Consider the following 21118-nt stretch of genomic DNA (forward strand, 5'->3'; position numbering starts at 1 on the left):
GCTGGAGTCCTGAATTGGTAAAGAGGCACATGGTTTCCATTTCAAAGCCTCATCAGGTACAGAAACCTGAGGAAGTAACTGGTAGGGAACCCTGGGTCCCATGGTGGATATTTTTCTTTTTAAACAGGAGAGGATGATATGGGACTAACTTTAAAAAAAAAAAAAAAATCCAGTTGATAATTTCCCCCAAATAGGCAGATATTATTGTGAAGAGAAGACAAGTCTGAAGCAAAGCAAACAAGTGATGCAGGGCCAAGTGGGTATTCTGTATGTTGCTGGTTTTAGGTTCTCTCTCTCTCTAAGTTGTAGCAATTTGTCAAATATATTGCCGTAAAGAGTTACAGTATCAGAAAATGTCAGACAAATGCAACAAAAAAGCACTGAAAACCTTTTCTGATAAAGCAAAATAGCAAGTACAGTTACAACAGCTGCATGTACAGCTGTGTTTCCAGGGCAACACCTCACAATTCATATGGCTACAAAAAACACACTACTCCATGGGGGAGTTGTGAAATTAGAGGGGGATATCTGGCTAAACTGGAATATAGAAAAATGGACTAAAGCAGAAAAGCAGCAGGAACACTGAAATTATGAAGCCCATGCTGATTTTGAGTGTTGCAGGCTGATAAAGTGTGGGTTGTGTTTTGGTGAAGTCATGGCCTTTAGATCTGTCACACAGGTTTCTCTTTGTCTCTTAAATTCCAGATTGCCCATTGACTGAAGCCACAGGGAAAGACTATTAGCTTGTAATTGATAGTGCATTTACTGCCACTTCATTTAGTTTCAGAATAATGGCACAATCCTTCCCATGTTATTTGCTTGCTTAAGCAAGTAACTAAGCAATTAACAAGCCAGTACACTGTGATAAACAAATAGTTCATAAACATTTCATAGGGAGAAAAATCCCATTACTTTGCTTGTAATATTATTGTTGTGCTTATGTAAAGAGAAAGTAATAAAGCTCATGATTTAAAAAGAAATAAAGAAAAGGTTTCCCTTGTATGGACTAAGTTATAAATGTACTAAATTATTCAAAAATAAATTTGTACAGTTAGCAAGCCAAACTTCTTCAGACTTTGTCAAACTATGGGTAATGTAAGATTCATACCCCTAGAATCTACTACAAAAAGAAAAGAAAAAGTCTCAGTATGGATGAATCAAATCTGTATAAATTTTATCCATCCTAATGTTTCTATGGTATTAAAAAGTCTTATAGATAATACACAGTAAAACATGATTTGAAATGCCATGAACAAGCTTAAGGGACATTTATAAAGATTTTTTTTTTTTTAAACACTTAAAAAAGCAGTCTCTTTTTTGCAAGGTTTCTAATATCGTACTTAGCTGGAGTGGGTCACAATTTCAAGTAATATATTTAATAATACATTTAATAAATTATTACTATTAAATGATTTATTTAATCTTGTATCTATACAACCAATTTTGTATATTTTCAGCATGAATCAATGAATGAAAAGAAGTATTATTACCTAATAACAATGATCCAATTTCATTACAGCAGTGCTTTCATTTTTGCTATGTATTATATTAATTTGGATATTTACATGCATATGTTGGTTATTGAATATATTATTATACAGTTGTTACCATACACCATTACTGATTAAATCTTGATAACAGTCATATGACACCATTTTCTTTCTATTTGTATGATCATCTGTCAACAAGAATGTGCATAAAGAACTAAAGCAGGAAGTGTAATACAAGATGCACATGGACAGTAAACAAGAATTGTACTTGCATAGGCTAGGTTGGTTTTTACATATGCTTATTTTGCATCTTCACTGTTCTGTATGGGATAAGCATGTAAACATTGAGGCACGTAGTAAGTAAGGCCGGTTTAATGTGCTGTTAATAAATTCCATTAAGTTTTATGAAACCATCTCTCTTCCACTCTGTACTGAGGAAACTGATGTCATTTAATATACTTAATAGCCACAGTTTTAATAAGTTATTACAGACAGTGAAGATTATGGAATGATGAGTTTCAGTGAGATGTCAGGTATGGTGACAATTTAAGCAGAAAGAGTGAGAAAGAGAAAATTGATCTAAAAAGTTTTGGACACAGCCATCAAGTTTTAAAGAAGGAATCATACCCAAATATGCTACTCTTCTTTATATGAAACAGCTCGTATGCATACATAGATATGACGCAAGTGAGCTAGATGTTAAGTTCTAAGAAACAGGTGCAAGCATAGATACATGCACAGGTACAAATTATATATTTCATGTGTAGATACATGTTTCTTCATACACACATACTTAAAAAGAGTATATTTACCTTCAAGTTACTTAGCCTCTTACCTCAGTAAGGTTAAGATCTTTATTAATAAGGTTAGAGAATTAGGCCAATTTAAGTGAAGAGAAGTATAATAAAACAAATACCAGATTCCGACAACCTAAAAATCACATGAAGATGGGGTTTAACCAAAATACGTTTGTTTTCATAGAACATAAACATACAAATAAAACTAAATATTTGCAAAAAAGTCATAATTTTTTTTTAATTTAAAGTCTTCCTTTTTTTACTTCTTTACTTCTTTCTCCCTTCCCCAGCTGCTTTTCCCCCTTCAGACACAAAAGTAGCAGAACAGGAATGTCATCATGAAAAATAGCAGAACCTTATGTAGTACAGGAATACAGAGGTAAGGCAGAAGGTAGAAATGGGTACCTCTAGTACTCACATAAGAAAAAAAACAAACTATTATTAAATTACATGGTTAGCTGGCAAGTTGCTACCATATTTTTGATACTACGCCAAGGTTGGGCAATTTCAGCTACAGGGACATTTAATGAGTTTTGGTGAGCTGTCAAGGGCTGCAAGGATAGTCCACTCCTTGCCAGGTGCCCTGTCCCCTGGTTGCCATCTTCGGACTAAAAGTCTTGTCCTACTCCTGACTTTTGCCACTGGAAATCCCTCCCCCTGCCCTGGAAGTACTCCTTTTTGAGAGGGTGCCATTTTGGAAAACCCACAAAACCCCAAATCATATACTAAAAATCAAACATCTACCATATTTTAATTTTATTAAAAAAAAAAAAAAGTTTGTCCTGATTTGTGTGTTTGTGTAGTGTATATAGAGGCTAATGCATAATAGCTCAAAATAAAGTCTTACTCTTGTATAGTGTGTGTGGGGGGGGCAGAGGAATGTACGTGGGAGATATGTGGGTTGTGTGTGGTTGGGGGAATAGGTGGTTGGGGTGTGTGGGGGGTGTGGGTACGTGTGGGATGAGTGTGGAAGTGGAATGTGTGTGGGGGGGTGTCTGGGTATGGTGGGTGCATGGTTGGAGTGTGGGGTGTATCTATAGATATGGTGGGGTAAGGTGTGTGGGAGACATGGGGTGTGGGTGTGTCTGTGTGGGTATGATGTTGTGTGAAGGAGGATGTTGGATATGTGCAAGTACAGTGAGCGTGGAGTAGGTATGTGTGTGGGGTGTGTGGGTGGGCTGGGTGTGAGCATGTGGAGGGCTTCCCCCTGCCCAGCTTTCCCCATCCATTCTTTGTGACAAGGATGAGCCCAGACCCTCCACAGGCATGGGGGATAAATCAGGGCTGCCTGCCTGGCTTGCGGTGCACCGCAAAGGGGTAAGAAAGCAGATGCTGCTGCTGGGCAGCAAGGAAAGCCCCGAGCAGAGAAGAGGGGAGGAAAGGGGAGCCTAGTCAAGTCTGGTGCTGCCAGCTCTCTTGGCTTCTGTTCCATGCCTACCTGATGGGGCTGCTGCTGCATAGCTGGGTGGGGGAGCACATGGATGGAAGGATGAGGCGTGAAGGAGCTTAGCTCCTCACAAAGCCCTGCTGGGCAGGTGCAGGACAGGCAGATGGGGCAGGAGTAGCAGGAGCCAGCATAGGACCAAAGGGAGGTGTAGGCAGAGGCCATCCCCTGCCCCATTCCTCTCAGTGCTGCAGCTTCCCCTCCCCACCTGCTGCTCAGAGCACTGCAGCAGGGACATGAGGAGGATTTGCTGGAGGCTGCAGGAGCTCAGCCATTCCCCAGGCAGCTGCAGTCCCATCCATGCCTGGAAGCTGTACCTGCTGGTTAGGGATGGGGTCCTCCACCAGAGAGGCTGGGAGAGCAGCACGTGTGCCCCAGTCAGGAGCAAGCAGGACTCAACCCCATGCAAAGCACAGCAGGGGCAGCCTCCAGCCAGGCCACACACAATTAACTGGTGGGTGCCCATCTGTGGACTACATCCAATCAGTGGCAGGCCAGATCTGGCCTGTGGGTCATACTTTGCCCACCCCTGTACTATGTTATCACAAGTAAAGTTAAATTATCACATACAGTTCTGTATTACGCAATTCTTATCTCACCCTAAAAAAATATTTTACTAATAATCATACTATTGTACTTTGCATTAGATCTTGCAGAGTTGTGACTAAGCAGCCCTATGCCCTGAGCAGCCATGAGAAGCCTGGGGCAGTATCAGCTGCTGTGGTGCTGATTGCAGTGGCGCAATCAGCTACTGCCCTGGTCACCTCTCCACCCCTTAGTTATGCTTCTGAAATATACCATAGCTATGCTAGATTTATGGAGAGGGCTAACAGAATCACATAATTAAGACTTGGCTCCATTTTGCTATTCCAACAATACAACAAAGGCTTCCACAACTCACTGCGCTTAGCTTTTGTGTACAGGATGATCTTTTGTATAATTTCAGGGTAAATCTATTAATTATTTGAAGAGCTAAGACTAATTAAAGACTAGTCCTTTAAGGAACTTATCTTACATAGATATATTTATATTATATATCCGGTACAGGTGGGAACAAGGGGTATGCAAAATGGGCCCTATTTGATTCAGATTCAGCCCGAATCGGAGACAGTGATTTGAACTGTTGATTCGGATCACTGTCCCCAGTTCAATTCACCAATTCGGTGAATCAGCAATTTGGTGAATCAGCAATTTGGACACAGGCACAGCTTTAAACATTTTTTTCTGTGTACCTTGAGGTAGCAGCGCAGCTCATGATCACTGTGGTGCTGGGGCAGATAGAGCATCCCACATCAGCGGATCTCCAGCATGCTCAGCAGTGAACCCAGAAGTGGACCAGAAGTAGTGCATCAGAGGCATACATAAGGAGCTCAGTGAACAACTATTCACCAGGGCATCCTGGGGGAAAAATAGATAGGGCCACAAAACTAGGGCCACAAACTCCTAGAACATAGTTTCAGGCTGAACATTAGGAAAAACTTCACAGCTAGGGTGTCCAGACTATGGAACAAGCTTCCCCCAGAGGTGGTGCAATCATCTACCCTAGATGTCTTCAAGAGAAGACTGGACAGTCACCTGGCTGGGGTCACCTGACCCCAGATGTCTTTCCTGCTCATGCAGGGGGCTGGACCCAATGATTCTTTGGAGTCCCTTCCAGTCCTATGATTCTACTTCCAGTCCACTTCTGTGTTTGCTTCCAGTCCCCCCTGTGTCACTCCCAGTCCAGCGATCAGCTGCAGGGGGACCCCGGGTGCCCCCCCCCCCCCAGACCCAGAAGGCACCAATCACCCACCTGGGGGATGCGGGTAGCCCCGCAGCACACTCCCTGGTGGACCTGGTCCACTTCCAGGTCTGCTGCTGAGCGCACTCGGGAGCACCCCCCCTCCCCCCGTGTTTCTGTGGGACACTGCATCTGCCCCAGCATTTAGAGTCCCCACTACCTAGATGTATGTAAAAAAACAAAAAACAAAAACAACCCCCCCAAACAATTAAAACTGTATCTATGTCCGAATCACCAAAACTGCCTGAATCTCTCTGAATTGATTTGTAGGGTTCCAAATTGATTTGTAGAAATTAAAGGGTCCCCTGATTCAATTTGGATTCAGAGACTCAGCCACTGAATCAGGCTGAATCTCCTCTGAATCAACTCACAGACTGAAGCTTTGCACAGCCCTAGTGGGAACTGTTTTTTCCCCTCAAGGATGCCCTGACCACCGAATCCCATTCCCAAGCACCAAACCCAAAAATGCAGTGGTGAAGCCAGACACATGGCCATTTCTGGGATTTTGTCCCCAGTACACTTAGAGGACCTGCAGGGGAAGCACACCAGGACCAGCTTGACTAATGCATTGCTGGATCTAGAGCATGAAAAATGAGAGTCCCACAGCACCAGGGAAGTAGTGTACACAACCTGTAAATCAGTGTTTTCTTTGCCCAAATGATCCTAAATAAAAGAATAATTCAGATTCTTTTATCTTATTATTCTTCTTTTGTGTTGTGGCTAACTGTTACACCTGTACTCTGTACAAGCAAATTCTGATCAGTAATCCTTGTATCTTTTACATGACAGCAATATCAACCAATCAACATACTACTTTAATGTTCAGTTTATAAGAAGTATTTTGTAAACACACTGTCTTTCTGTTGCTTGACTTTCTAATGTTTATTTCTTTTAATCTCCTAAGAAATTTAGATTAGCAGGAGTCTTAAAGAGGCAGCTTCTAGATGCCATCTGAATTATACAAGAATACAAGGTAAGTTTGTTAGTGAGCATAACTTTTATGGGCATCAGCACATTTTAAAGTGCTTTAGTATTATCTATTTCACTGTGTAAAGATTGGAGGGGCCAGCTTGATACCCAGTACAGGAGGGTGGATTCTCTTGTTGCAGGGAGAAGTATGTGGAACAATGGCTTGATGTTGCAGCCAAATAGGCTTAAATTGAGTAACAAGAGATTCTTCATTGTTAGAACAGTGAGCCAAATCTGAAGCAAATACTAGCTGCTTCTCACAGGCCAAGTATGCATGCATGCATGCAGTTCAGATTGACAACTATATACATCTAGGAAGAAGTAGGAATAGAAGAAAGATAGGCGTGCAAGGAATAATAATTGAATTACTGAAATATTCTAAAAGTTTTTTCCTAATTACACCAAACTTTTTAAAGCAGTTAAGCCTTCTTAAAAAAAGACTCCCTACCTAAATTCCAGATGCGGCATCTCACCATACCAAATTTCAACCTTTGGAAATGACCTAATTTTCTGATGCAGAAATATAAACTTGCATGTTATTATAAGACCTGCTGTAAGTGTGCAATCTTGGAAAGATTTGGTTTGAATTTCTTAGATATATACCGACAAACATATGTGTGGCAAGGATATCAGTGCTGTGTTCAAAATAATGTTAATTCTATTGATAATTTATTTCCAAAAAGAACCGTTATTAGGGCATGACAAAAAAGCTTGACCAAGAGTTGCCTGCAATGCATGACATCTCCAACATGTATCTACTGGCAGCATATTTATTTTTAAGTTTAGAGAGAGCCCAAAGTGTTCTTTTATTGCATAAAATGAAGTCTAAGATCAATTACTGATGTTTCAATACTGCAAATTGCTGATTTCCATGTGGATTCTGTCATCTACACAGAGTGCGAGAATTTACAGAAATAAGCTGGCAGTAGAAGAAACTTTAATTTCTGTATAGCACTATACAGGTAACTGTTTTACATTGTAATAACATAATGCATCATTCTTGGTATTAATAATACATAAAAAAAATCAAAGAAGCTTTTACCATTTTCACTTATAAGTAGCAAAACTGCTTTTAAGTTTCCAATAAATCTTAATGGTTTTCTTGTGTTCACTTAGATTTTTTTTTTCTATTATTATTTTACACTGACAAAATGACAATTGAAAAAGAAAAATCATAGATTATTTGTCATGATTATTACAAATCTGAACAGGGATCATGTATCTATGTGTTCTATAATACTTGTTTTTCTTTTCTAAATATGCTATTCTTCCCAGATTATTTGCATACTCTTTCCCACCTATAATGCACCTGTTGGTAAAAAAAAACAAAAACAAAAAATGAAAAGTACAAAACTGGAGTTTCCATTAAGATATTTGCCACACCTTAAAATAATGAGGAAAGATAATAGAAGCCAAGTATTGCCAGCCAAGCAGTTCATTTAAGTAAGAAATCCTTTCTTGCAGATCTTCTGCAGTCTCCGAGATGCCCAAGATACCAATTATTCTTAACTGTGTGCAAAACACCTTTGCTTTGTGTAGCATGAAAATTAACAGATTTTCATATTGTATGTAATGTGGATGTACTGTGTTGCTTTTGTCTTGGACTAGATTACTATATACACTCAAATCCAAGATGTTGCCCCAATAATTAGATTCTATATGTAGAAAATGTATATATTTGTTATAATTTTCCAGGTACAGAATCTAATTAGTGGAGGGATCCAATAATTTTTTCCCTCAACACTGTGAAGGGGAAAGCAGCAGCAGGGGGACAGGTGGTAGTGGGGCAGGCATCAGAGGAGTCAGGTGGCTTTACCTCTGCTGACTTCCCCTCACCTTGGCATCCCACATTGGTTATCTACCCACCACCCACCATCTCTCTGCTGCCTACCTTTCCCCCTTTCAGCTCCATCTGGGGCCTTGTTCCAGCTTGGAGCAGGAAACACAAAGCACATACTGTCTCCAGAGCTACCCTAGACACACAGCACCTAATGTAGTGGTGCCAAATTCTGCCCCACCCCCCCAAGCTGGGGCTAGAGCTGCTGCTGGTCCTGTTCTAGGTGTGGGTTGAGGCTGTAAGCTGCAAGGAGAGCTGCAAGAAGGTAAGTTGAGAGGAGGAGATGGGGAGCAAAGGTGATGGGGGCTGCAACTCCAACTCTGACCCTGGCCTTGGGGGAAGAGGAAGTTAGCGCCACAGACGCTGGCTTGTACTCAAATCTAAGATGAGGGACTCTCACTACATTGAACACAGGGGGGGGAAAAACCTCGTCTTAGATTTGTGTAAATATGGTACATTTGTAATTAATAATCTGGCTTTGCAAATAGTGCATTGCTGTCTATAGGCATGTAGGTTGTAGCCATGTTGGTCTAAGGACATAGGCAGACAAGTTTCCTTGGGTGAATCTGATATCTTTTATTAGACTAACCCAAATAGTTGGAAAATAATTATTAAGCAAGCTTTCGGGTTCAAAAACCCTTTGTCAGGCTAAGGAATTTTCAGCAGTTGGTATGTGCTCTTCCTGGAAGGAATGAAAAGTAAAGAAGCCAGCGGCTGGGCTGGTATGCATACAAGATAGGTAGTCAGTGAAAATGTAGATTGAGGAGTCAACAACAAGGACACTCCTCCAGAGAGAGAGAGAGAGCTCGAACATTTGAAAGAGCCACCCAGATACCACGTGAAGAACTGCTGCAGTACAGAAGAAACCCCCCCACAAATTGCACATCACTGGTTATGACATATCACCCCTCCCTTGAACCTGTATGGAAAATCCTCAAACAATTGCAACCCATACTAGACAGAGACCCTATTCTTAAAAAGATCTTCCCAGAGCCACCCATCCTAGCCTTCAAAGAAGCACCGAACCTCACTAACCTCATCACCAGAAGCAAATTTCCTCAAGCCCAGAACACACCGAAAGGATCCAGACCATGCCAGGACAAGAAATGCAAAACCTGCCAACACATCTCCACCACCCCCCCACACTATTACTACACCCCACAACAAAGCCATCAGCATTCCTGGATCTTACAGCTGCACCTCCAGAAATGTAATATACCTCATCCAATGCACCAAATGCCCTGATGGAAAATATGTAGGAGAGACCAAACAACAACTGCGCACCAGAATGAACGCACACTGGAAATCTATCAAAGACAGAAATACCCAATTACCTGTGGGGGCACATTTCTCACAAGAAAACCACTCTCTCTCCAATCTCTCAGTCCTGATCCTCAAAAAAACCCTACAAAACACTTCCCAGAGACGAGCCTATGAACTCCACTTCAACCACCTCCTGGATACTAAAAATCATGGACTAAATATAGACATTGGATTTATGACACATTATAACCTGCCTGACATCCGACTCCCCAGGTATCTCTCCACTTTCATCCCCCTTAGATTCATAGATGTTAGGGTCGGAAGAGACCTCAATAGATCATCGAGTCCGACCCCCTGCATAAGCAGGAAAGAGTGCTGGGTCTAGATGACCCCAGCTAGATACTCATCTAACCTCCTCTTGAAGACCCCCAGGGTAGGGGAGAGCACCACCTCCCTTCTCACTCTCTCCCCCTCGCCCAGCCTGTCTCACCCATTTACTCCTCAGTCTACATTTTCACTGACTACCTGTCTTGTATGCATACCAGCCCAGCCGCTGGCTTCTTTACTTTTCATTCCATCCAGGAAGAGCAAATACCAACTGCTGAAACTTCCTTAGCCTGAAGAAGGGTTTTTGAACCCGAAAGCTTGCTTACTAATTATTTTCCAGCTATTTGGGTTGGTCTAATAAAAGATATCAGATTCACCCAAGGAACCTTGTCTTACTGTCTATATACATTTTCCACTGACATTTAATAGCCAAAGCCTTTAGAAAATATTTATTTGCAGTCATGGGGTGTCCAAGTCATAACTCCTTGAATTTAGGGGCCATATACAAGGAACAATGTTAGAAGTGCATGCAACTGATAACGAGAGGTGCATATATCTATTATTTCTGCAAGCCTTTCATATTTTTATGCCTGACAATTTTATTTCTTGATACCAGGTAAAATAAGATACCAACTCAGAAAAAATAAGAAATGAGCTGGGCTAGTCATCTAAACACAAAGTAAATTGAACACAGGCAAAGACTAACTATTTTTAATACTTTATTTAGTATTTCATTCATTCATAGATCTAGAGATCAATATATAATAGTTAATATAGCCTCAAGTTTTTCTATATGGGGAGAAAATAAGCATCACTAGTAAACTAAAGCTATACTAACAATGAACACTGCAGTGCCATCTGGAGGTACTCACATTAACTTTAAACATGCAGTATAGTCACATCAGGCATTTATACATGTGCTATGGGAGCCAAGAAAGGGGGAGCTTTAATTAGAGTGGCTCTGAGAGCCACTCTAATTAAAACATTTGAAGCATCATGTGTATCAACATCCCTATCTGAAAAATGGGGGGGGGGGGGTATTACCTAAAATTCATTAAACAAGCTGTAATTAAAGTGCCCCTCCTCCTGCCATTTTTTTCAGCACAGGGACACTGATACCCGTGATGCTGGAATCTGCTGGAGCATGGTGATTAATCAAGTCTGCTCTGGTACACTGTAATTATTAGTGCATCAGAGCGGCCTTGCATATTATAGGCACCCATCAACATGAAGCTGTACCAAGGCTAATGCAGGGGTGGCAAATCTGCAGCTTGAGTACCACAAATGGCATAAACAGTCTCTGTGTGTGGCATGCAACAAAGCAGGAAGTTAACATGCAGCACAGCAGTAGAAAGGGCAAGAGGCAGAAGGAAATGCTTGGATGCTTATCTTGTTGGGGTCCTTTTACCCTAGTTACTCCCTGGGGCAGGGGGCTGGACTTAATTTTTGAGGTCCCTTCCAGCCCTAATGTCTATGAAATCTATAAATTTGTGCTGCTATTTTTCACCACTGCAGACACCCCTGCACATGTGGTTTGGTGTAGGGCCAACTGCCCCACTTCAGGGAGACTCCCATTTCCCTTCTTCTCCAGGCTCTCATTGTGCTGGAGGAGCCAAGGGAAAACTAGAGAAGGGGAGACACTGTGGCCAGCACCCAGAGCCACTGATGTACAACCCTTTGGCCTACTGGGCAAGCTGCAGCCAGGTGTGGCTGGATCTGGCCACAGTTGCCCGGAAACACTTGTCCTGTCCATCAACCAGTGTTTTGAGTGAGAGGCTGTTCAGCATCATCAGGGATGTAGTGATACCCCACTGCACCTCCTTGCATACTGGTTTGGTGGAGCAGCTGGTGTCCCTGAAGGTGAACCTCCCGCTGCTGGGGTTCCCCAAGCTCCAGGTACAGATGGATGGAATGCCACCCTCCTCACTCCATTCACACCTATTTCCTTTTTTTCATTTTTTTAAAAACGAGGTAATGACCTGCTCTCAGCTGGAGGAGGCACTAACTGCATCACCAGCCAGCAGGGGAAGAACATGTCTCTGCTGAGCTCATTCTCCTGCTAGGATGAACTTGGAGGTATGGGATGGGGCTATGGGGAAGGAGGCCCCAGGTCCTGGGCATGACCACTAAAACTGGACCCTACAAGGGTAGGGAGGCCTGGTGGGACTGCTGGCAGTGCGGCAGCCCTGTGAATGCCAGAACCAACAATCCCCTGGTGAAAGACAGGTAGGAGGTGCCATAACTTCCAGCTAATGCACATAGGCACACAGTCCTGGCTGGGGAAAGCCCAGACTTGTCACATCTTTGACAGGCCTGATGCTTGATGGTTGCAGTGCATTTGTGAGGCTCCTGGTGTGCTCAGCTTAGCTGCCCAGGATGCCAGCTTTCAGGTTGAAAAACCCTTTGTCAGGCTGAGGAAGTACCTGAAGTTGGTGCATCTCCCAGTCCTGGATGGAAGGAATAGTAAAAAAGCCAGAGGCTGGCCTGGCACACAATGCAGGCAAGAAATTCAGTCAGTGAAAATGGAAATGGAGGCATCAGGGGTGAGGGACAGGCTGGGGTGGGGAGTGTGGGGAAAGGGGGATGTAGCAGTACAGGAAAAAGTGAAGAGGAACCTGCAGAGTCAGATGTCTGGCAGGTCACAGTGTGCCAGAATTCCACTCTGTATACTGAGAGGATGCTGCTGGTGCTACTGTTGCTGACTGCTGAGTCACCCATGTTATTTTCACCCGTCGTTGTTTACAGTGGTGGATTTTGACAAGTCCGTAGGGGAAGGGGAGGTCTCACTGGGGCACATTGTATGTGTTCAGATGCACCCTTCCTGGTGCTGGGGCCTCTGCACAACATGGCAGTGTCACCCACACATGTCATGAGTTTTGCCTGCCTGCAGCCAGAGGTGCAGGGCCCCAGAACCCAGAGTCCACCTGCACGTATCTCCTTGACAGCTGGCAGGCTTTGTGGCTGCAGCAAGGCCTAGCAGGCCTGCAGCTTTCACCCTGCTGCACCTTAACACACAGTATCATCCATGCCACAAGTTTTGCTTGTCTGCAGGTTGGGATGCAGTTTCTCCAAATCCCCTGTACCCATCTCCTGGAAACTTAGCAGGCTTCATGCCCTGAGAAGGGGCTACCATTCTTGGAATTTTCAACAAAATCAGGCCAGAAATGACAAAGGTATAGACTGTGTCACAGCAGGGTCCTACAGGAAGGCTGTGATCTCCTTAAGGCCCCCTTTCTGTGCCAAGTTGGCTCAAGGGCACCCTCAGTTTCTCACCCGCCACGTCTTTGATGTTGAAATATGTTAGGGAGGCTGCCTTTTTATGCCCTCTTGGTCACTTCTTGTTGTAGTCTCTGCCCTGTGGACTCCCGGACCCCTCGTGGGTCCCACTCTACAAATGGGTGCTTCCAGGACACCCTAGCCTTAGGGGCTATCCGTGGCTCCCACCATCCCAATACCATGCCCCAAGCCTCACAGATGTAATGGACGTTATTCTGTCCCTCTCTCTGGTGTTCATGCCCTCTCTGGCACTCGGGCTCTCCTCAGCCCTGTTACTCTCTCTCTGTGCCCCCTCCGGTGCTTGGGCTCTCCGCAGCCCCATCACTCTCTCTCCGTGCCCTCCCTCTAGCCTTCTCTGTAGTGCCGCCCTCCTCTGGGGCCTCTGCCCTCTCTCCAGGGCTTCCCAGTAAAGCCCCCTTCTCTGGGGCTTCTCAACTGCCCCTCTCTGGGGCTGGGGTTTGTGCAACATGAATGCTGCACCCTCACTGGCACTGGGGTCCTCACACACCGCTGGGAGTCCCCTATGAGGCCTCCTCCAACCCCTAATAGCCTTACCCAAGCCACCGGTGATAAACAGCAACACAAAATGCAAGCCCATCAGCTATAACTTAAACAGAAGCCGCCCGGCCATAACAACGCTCCATCATACCAGTGACCCTTTAACCCTCAGCAATGTTGGATGCTGCTCCTGTATCAAGCTTCTCCTCTCTCCCATGGCAAAGCACTCCTTCCTCTTTTTCTGCTAGCAGTAACTCCCCAGCCTGGCCTCAGCCCCTGGCCTTTATAAGGGCCAGGCCAGGCCCTGCCCCTTCCAGTCAGCTGACCTTCCCTTGTTGCCCTAGCAACCCACAGCTGGGCTCCTTATTCCCTCACTGCTAGGGTGCCTTCCCTAGCAGTTTCTCCTCTTTAGGAGCAGGGCACCTCAGTGCTCTGCGACAGACTGTTTTGACCTTCCCCATTATATCCTATGGGCGAAACATTGAAACAGGCTTGAAACGGCGAAACTGTTTCAATGGAATGGAACGGAACAGCTGTTTAGAATCAGAACAAAATTCAAAATGGAATGCTGTTCTGTTGAAACGGTGGGTGAAATGGAATGCTGCTGTTTCACACAACTCTAGCTGCAACCTAACAACTCACAAATTTGTTTCAAGACTAATTTGAGTTATCTGTTCTGTGTTATGTTTTCTGTTCATGTGGTTTTTTTATTGTAAGTCTCTAATTCAGAATGCATCATCACTTCATGAGAGCCCACTGAAATCAAAGAAATTAATTTGACTCAGGCTGCTCACAACCATTAACAAACAAAACAAAACAAAACACCACACTTTCCTGGAAGCAGCTGCACATTACTTCAATCCAGTTCTGAAGCATCTGTAAAGACCAGGCACTTCATCAACACTTTTTAGCACTTTTAGCTTAAGCTGATTCAATCCGTTATTAGATAAAACCACCAACTACCCCACTGAAATGCCCAATCTTTACAGACATTGGGCAAGGCAGGTTGAAATTATGTGCTGCCTCTTCTGGGATGCATGGGGCTCAGCTTGGGAACACACCAAGTTTAAGGCAAAGCACCATTTGGGGGGCAGGGAGGGTTTACATCTACAAGCACCCTCAATGGGCTTCATTCTGGTCCTGCTGAAGTTAAAATCTAAATTGTAACTGATTTCAATGGAAGTAGAATTCAGAATAAGTGCCTGTATTCAAGAAAAGGTGAATGAACTAAAAAAGTAAAACATTTGTGGCAAAAAAAGAATGATTTTGCCTACTTTCTCATAGATACTGTTAACAGCTCAACCCTATGAGGACAACATCAATAGGTTTTTAGCAAATCAAAGAAACACATATGTAAATGATGCTTTTGTCTTTGATAATAAGACTACTTGGCCTCCACTTTAAAAACTCCTTTAGTGGCAGCTAGAGTGTTTCCTATATATTATTTTTCAGGCAGTTCTACCCAGACAATATAAAGTTTCTAGAGTTGTAATCAGTAAGCAAACATATTAAAGAGTTTATTTGCAGTCATTGTAATGCAACACAGTAGACTACTAGAAGGTGGGGGGTTGGTATTGTTTGCTTTGTGTTTAAAACCATGGGTTATTAGTTCATGGTGTATTTTTTGTTATTCTTTCCCCCAATACTACCAAGTAGAATTACATGTAGTAAAGACCAACAGTTTCTACCAATTTCTTTTCCTTATTAAAAGGAGAGAAATAGCTGTTCCTCTAGCTCTGATATACTCAAGCCAAACAAGACAAGGAGAACTTATGCCAAAGTACTTAAGTCAAGTGGCAGGGGACAAACTTCAATCCACATGAACCAAAACTAAAGACAGAAGTTGACCTGGAACTCAACAAAAGTAGCATTTCATACCATAGAAGTTCTCTTCAGTCTTCTCCTTCAGGTCTCCTCACATACTTTATTTGCTAAGGAATTTCCACTTTTTGCTTACTATTTTACACTGCAACAGCGCTGACAGAAGACAAAATATGCAATTATTTAATCTGAGTATTTAAATATTGCACAGTCATTTAAACACTGTTCTTACTGTGAACAACAATTTGAAAATTTCAAACTGTGTATATGAAATGCCAATGGAATAAGACTTTGAAATACCAAAGACAAGTACATTTGATGAAATACTAAAAAAATCAGGGAGCCTCATCAATAGAACAAAGAAAAGCTCTCAAGATAAAAATAATATTACATAAAATTATGTTGGCTAGAAAAGATTTTTCTTCCAACATTTGAAACAAATCACTTAAACATCTGCAAACTGGTTTTCATTAGGAAAAAATCCAAACACATCCACAGGTGCCAAACAGTTACAAGACTATTTATAGAACAGGAAACACAGAACCTGCAGAAAATGTGCACTGACACTAAAAATGGTGTTTACCAAATATTGTGTATCTGAGGAACACAAGATTTGGGGGTTTTTTATTTGTTTGTTTTAAAGAAAAATGTTTCATGTTCCAGCCCAAATCAGCCAAATCAATTCCAAAGCTGTGAGTCATTCAAGAACCATATGTGGCCCTACTACAGGCAAAAATCTTCCACCCCTGCCTGGGGCTTCAGTTGCTTCCAATTCATTCAGTGGGCATCCTACATGCAGGCCTAAGCCTGGAGGCCTGGGGTTTGGATGCCACCAAGTTTTGCTTGCCCTCAGCTGTATGGCCCCTAAAGCAAGCAAGTGAGGAGTCTCTCATTCCCATAAAGTGAGTGTAAAGCCAAGATCTTCCTACTGGAAGAGAAAGTGGGAGGTTAACTATACATTACCTCCACCTGAGTACTACCCCTTACCAAAAAAACGGGTATCCTCAGCAACTAGGAAACCTACCTTTGTGGTCATGGCACTTCCTCTGCCAGTACAACTGAGATCCACCAGCAATCCTCACCCCCCCCACCTTTTAGATTTTTCTTGCAAAGAGTTGTTAATAGTAGGCCCAAACCCAATCCCATTGAAGATTATGGTAAATCATCCATTAATTTCTATAGCATAGCCCAAAAATAACAGCGGATAATGCATTTTGAAAAGGGGTGTAGAACCCCAGACTTGTATGTGTACTGGATTGCCTCATACAAGTATGACTAGAAGGTTGGAGGATTCCAGAAGGCCTGAACTTCTGCCCTTCATGATGTCATAGCCTCATTATGTATGCTGTGACCCAGTTCCATCTGATTAAGAGGCCTGGAGCATGTCCAGTTCTGGTAACATCTGAGTGAGACACTGAGTGGAATTGAGTATCAGGTGCAAAAAAGAGAAATGTGAGAGATAAATGTGTTGTGTGCATACGGTTTTGATTGGTTTATAGCATGATTGACAGAATAAGTGATGATTGACAAGCACAGCATATCAATGAAAGTGATGTGCTGCATTGGGTGTGTGCATGGTATCCTATGGTGTGTATGTTGTCATCTCTTGCTTCAATCTGTTCTGTGGTCTAAGTGCATCCTTTAATTGCAGTGTGAGTGTACCTCTGCAGTGTGAGTGGCTACTGAAGTGTCAGTGTCTCCTGTGAGATTATTATAGTGAGTGCGTATGAAGCGAGAGTGTGTTTGGATGCTCTGGAGTACCTCTTCTGCAGCATCAAGGTCTGGAATCTCCCCTTCTCCCACAACATTGAGGAAGGGTAACGTATAACCCTCCCTGGGTCTCAGGCCTGTTCTGTCACTGAGAGCTGTCAGGGCCTCACAGTGATAGGGCCTGTGGGTATGGTATACTGATACTCAGTGTCATTAGTGTATATAGTGCTGTGTATATAGCTGTTCATTTTGTTTGTTGCTTATGTATTTTTTCCTGTTCTGTAGTTGTGACACTCTTGTAACCTACTGTGATTTATTCAGTAGTCTAATATAGTTTTGAAACTTAACCTATTGTTGTCTGTCATATTTTATCCAAAGCTGGGCAGTAGGTGGCTAAGCAGTAAGTCAGCCTTCAGTTTTTAAATCCTTTGCCCACATCCATTTAATTTTAAGCAGGCCCAAGGTTGTTTGAAGAGGCTTATGGACCCTCCATCCTCCTTGCTGTTTAGGTGATGTACAGACAGTGAAAAAGCCCAAGGCTGAATTGATTCAGTCTTTGCAGGTTACTCTAAACTGCATAGATTAAATTCAAACATAAGTGAATAGATATTTACCTTTGATTCAGGAAATGCAGCCACATGCCTGCAGTGGCTCAGGCCAGAAGCCAGGGGGCACTAGAACGCGGCTCTCTGTGTGTTCATTTCCTCTTCCTGCTGTCCTAGAAGGATTTGCAGTCCAGACTTATAACAGCAGGACTCTGGAGGATTGCTCATCACTCTCTTCCTTCTTCCAGGTTCCTCTGGCATTTGTAGTGCACAGTTGCAACTAGCAGTAAGTTTGATCCGTGTAAGGGGTGTTTAAACCCCCTTCCTGGCCTCAAACCCCAGCCAGGGTTCATTTGGGGGAGGGGAGGGGAGGGCTGGGCCGTCCCCCTCCTGCAAACTGGGCTGCATTTCCAGCCAGGCATGCCCCGATCCCTTGTCAGCCAGCCCTCACTGCTCCACCTTGGGAGCAGAGGGGCAGGGCCAGCCCTGCTCTCTGGAGCAGACAGCCCAGCCCAGCCCAGGGCTGGAAAGCATGCTGGGATGCTGGGGGACTGTGATTTAACTTGAACCAGGAAGGGGTCTGGGACAGAAGTTGCATAAACTAGTTTCATCCAAATCAGTTAAGTATGATACTACATTCAACCAGGTTTATCTTAAACCAGTTTCAGCCATTTTGAAACTGGTTCATGTGCACTGAGCTGCTGTTCTGTTACAATTTTAAACCAGTTTCTGATCACTTAAATCAGTTTATGTGTAACTTCTGTCCCTAGCCTTAGAGACTCTCAGTTGCTTATGCTTCATGGGGCTGCAGTCAGGGTTGAGCCTTTGACCTCTGGGGCCATCAGGATAAGCAGACACTGCTGGCTGCCTGCTCAGTTCTGGAAAAGGGACTAGGCAGCCCTGCTCTGACATGACAAGTCCTCAGTTTCCACAGACAGCAAGATGGAGTTGGACTAGAAAGGGGATGAGACTAAACCACTGCCCCTGAATGCAATTAAACCTATAAACAACACAGACTAAATGTTAAAAACCCTGCAAAATGGGTGAAACCATGTATGATGTATATGTACATAGGTTTGATTCCCTTGGGAGTCCTTTCCTGGGAGCCACTGATCCTCTCAGCTTCAGTAAGAACTGAAGACATTCAGTGCCTGGCAAAAGGACTTTTGCCACATAAAAGTCATTAATCCAACTTTGTCTAGCAAATAACTATCTGAACACAAAACAACCATTTGTACATAGAAATCCCCCTCCAGTGTCCTTCTTAAAATTCCATAACAAACAGTTAAAGGATACTTTTATTTAAAAACAAACAAACAAGCAACTTCATTGGGCTTTGGATCAGGCCATTGACATATGTAAATGATAGTGTCAATGTAAAGATGCTGGTGCTGGAAACAAACTACCCTAAGAGTTCACATATATTTGACATGCACATCAATTGCACAAAACAAATCTTTCTTTTCTTCCCTTTTTATTAAATAAAATACAGCCAAAATATGTAAAGCCAACATTTCTTGGCTAATGAGTGCTCTTGGTAGCTCAGTTTCTATTCACATTAGATTCAGAATATTTTTGTTCCAGACAAGCAAGTATCAAAATACTGATCATGCAGACTTAGGCCTGATTGCTTAATTAACGACATTTTCCCCAAGCAGATAATGAAGGGTCAAAGACAAGGAATGTGAATGAGGGGCAAGCAGGGAATCAGGAAAAGAAAGTATAATAAGAAATGGGACAGATCTGTAATTTAGAGAAATATCCAGATCCCAATCTACTAAAGAGAACTAGGTATCTTATTCTGTCAAGGTACTAAGGATGGAACGATTTATTGTATATACTATGTAATGGCAAGAGGAAAAGGGGAACAACTGAGAAGACATGTTGTGAAACCTTATAAAAAACTGTGTTCCAGAAGAGATGGTGATGGACAGGAGATAGTGGAGAACAAGGAGACCCTATCGAATGGGAACAGTCGGAAGAATAAGGAAGGAGAAGATAAGCTAATTTGAATGTAGTTGTGCCAATCACCATAGTACTAGTAAATATTTCCTTGTACCTAAATATAACTGCAGAAAATAGATCCATAGTTTCCCTTACTTGTACACTGTATGTTAAAGTAGAACTTCTGCACTCTCACTTAAAATAGGTTTTCCTCTAGCACAGCTAAAACAATGTTAGTTTATTGTATAGAAGTCCTAAGGTTCACGGCCATGTTCTTTCAAACTCTTGATTATAGTTTGTTATAGTAGGGACTCCTGCCTGAGATTGCTAGGCATTTCATAACTTAAAAATATAAATTTAATTTTGGTATCATTCTCATATATTTATACACAGGCATGCAGATAACAAAAAACCTGAAAAAGCTGAGTATATTATACTGAATTTTAGTATTCAGTATAATATAAATTCATCATCCATTAGCCAAGCAAAATGCCATTTGAAAATTTTGAATAAGAAAAATACATTACAAATTCCATTTTTTATATGTGGAAATAGCGTAGTAACAATGGTGGCTAGAATCAACCAAAGTATGTAACTGGATTGTTCGGACTGAAAAAAATATAAATCCATTTATTCATGTCTAGCACTAATAAATTACAGAATTTTTGCAAGATTTCTCAGTCCTTTGGTAGCTCTAGACACTCAATACTTAGCCAACTAGTGATCTACCAGTTACAATCTCTCCATCCCCTTTCTTGGTCGTCCCCTATTATGAGCATCAGCATTGGGAACAGAGGTTATGACCACTTCTATACCCAATGTGACCAAAGTAAAAACATATGGTATGGTAAAACACAAAGTTTAATTTCCAATAACAAAATTTACTTTTCCAACAGTGCTATTTCTAATTTATTTTCTTTTTTGATATAAGAAATACAAGCATCTTTGCCTGAAAGGCTTCTGGAATGTTAATTTCCTATAATTCACTTCTGTAAACTACTATGAAAGTGGTGGTGAGGGGAATTTTCATTAGTTGAGTGTTTATATATTTCAAGATGCCACAGTTCTCTCCACTTTTCTGAGAGAGACCATAACTGTATGTGCTATTCCCAATCGTCCTCCAGTTTGCTTGGAAGAAGCTTCCTTGGTTGGATATATATGAACCCAGATAATTTAATTCAGTCTTCTAACATTGCTTACATCATGTTTCTATTAATCAAGTGACCACTCATGCATTTGGTTTTCATAACATGCAAAAACAGTACATATTCTTCACTAACTGTTTTCACTATCTCCAATATTTGTTGCACTGCATCAATGCTTGCAGCAGAGTACTGTGTCATCAGCACAACTTTAATCCGTTAAGGTGTCCACTGATGCAAATTCCATGTTCTTCTTCTTTCCAGTTTGTCAAGCT

The 21118-nt window shown here is 42.4% G+C and overlaps 1 protein-coding gene across 3 annotated transcripts in view; it reads right to left on the reverse strand.

The window, feature by feature from the left end:
• The window catches only part of LOC102570037 (protocadherin-11 X-linked), a 1294105-nt gene that overhangs the window by 528619 nt on the left and 744368 nt on the right, over nt 1-21118 (reverse strand). The window lies entirely within an intron of this gene.

This window comes from Alligator mississippiensis, chromosome 8 (assembly GCF_030867095.1).
Source record: "Alligator mississippiensis isolate rAllMis1 chromosome 8, rAllMis1, whole genome shotgun sequence".
In the NCBI taxonomy this organism is placed as follows: domain Eukaryota; kingdom Metazoa; phylum Chordata; order Crocodylia; family Alligatoridae; genus Alligator; species Alligator mississippiensis.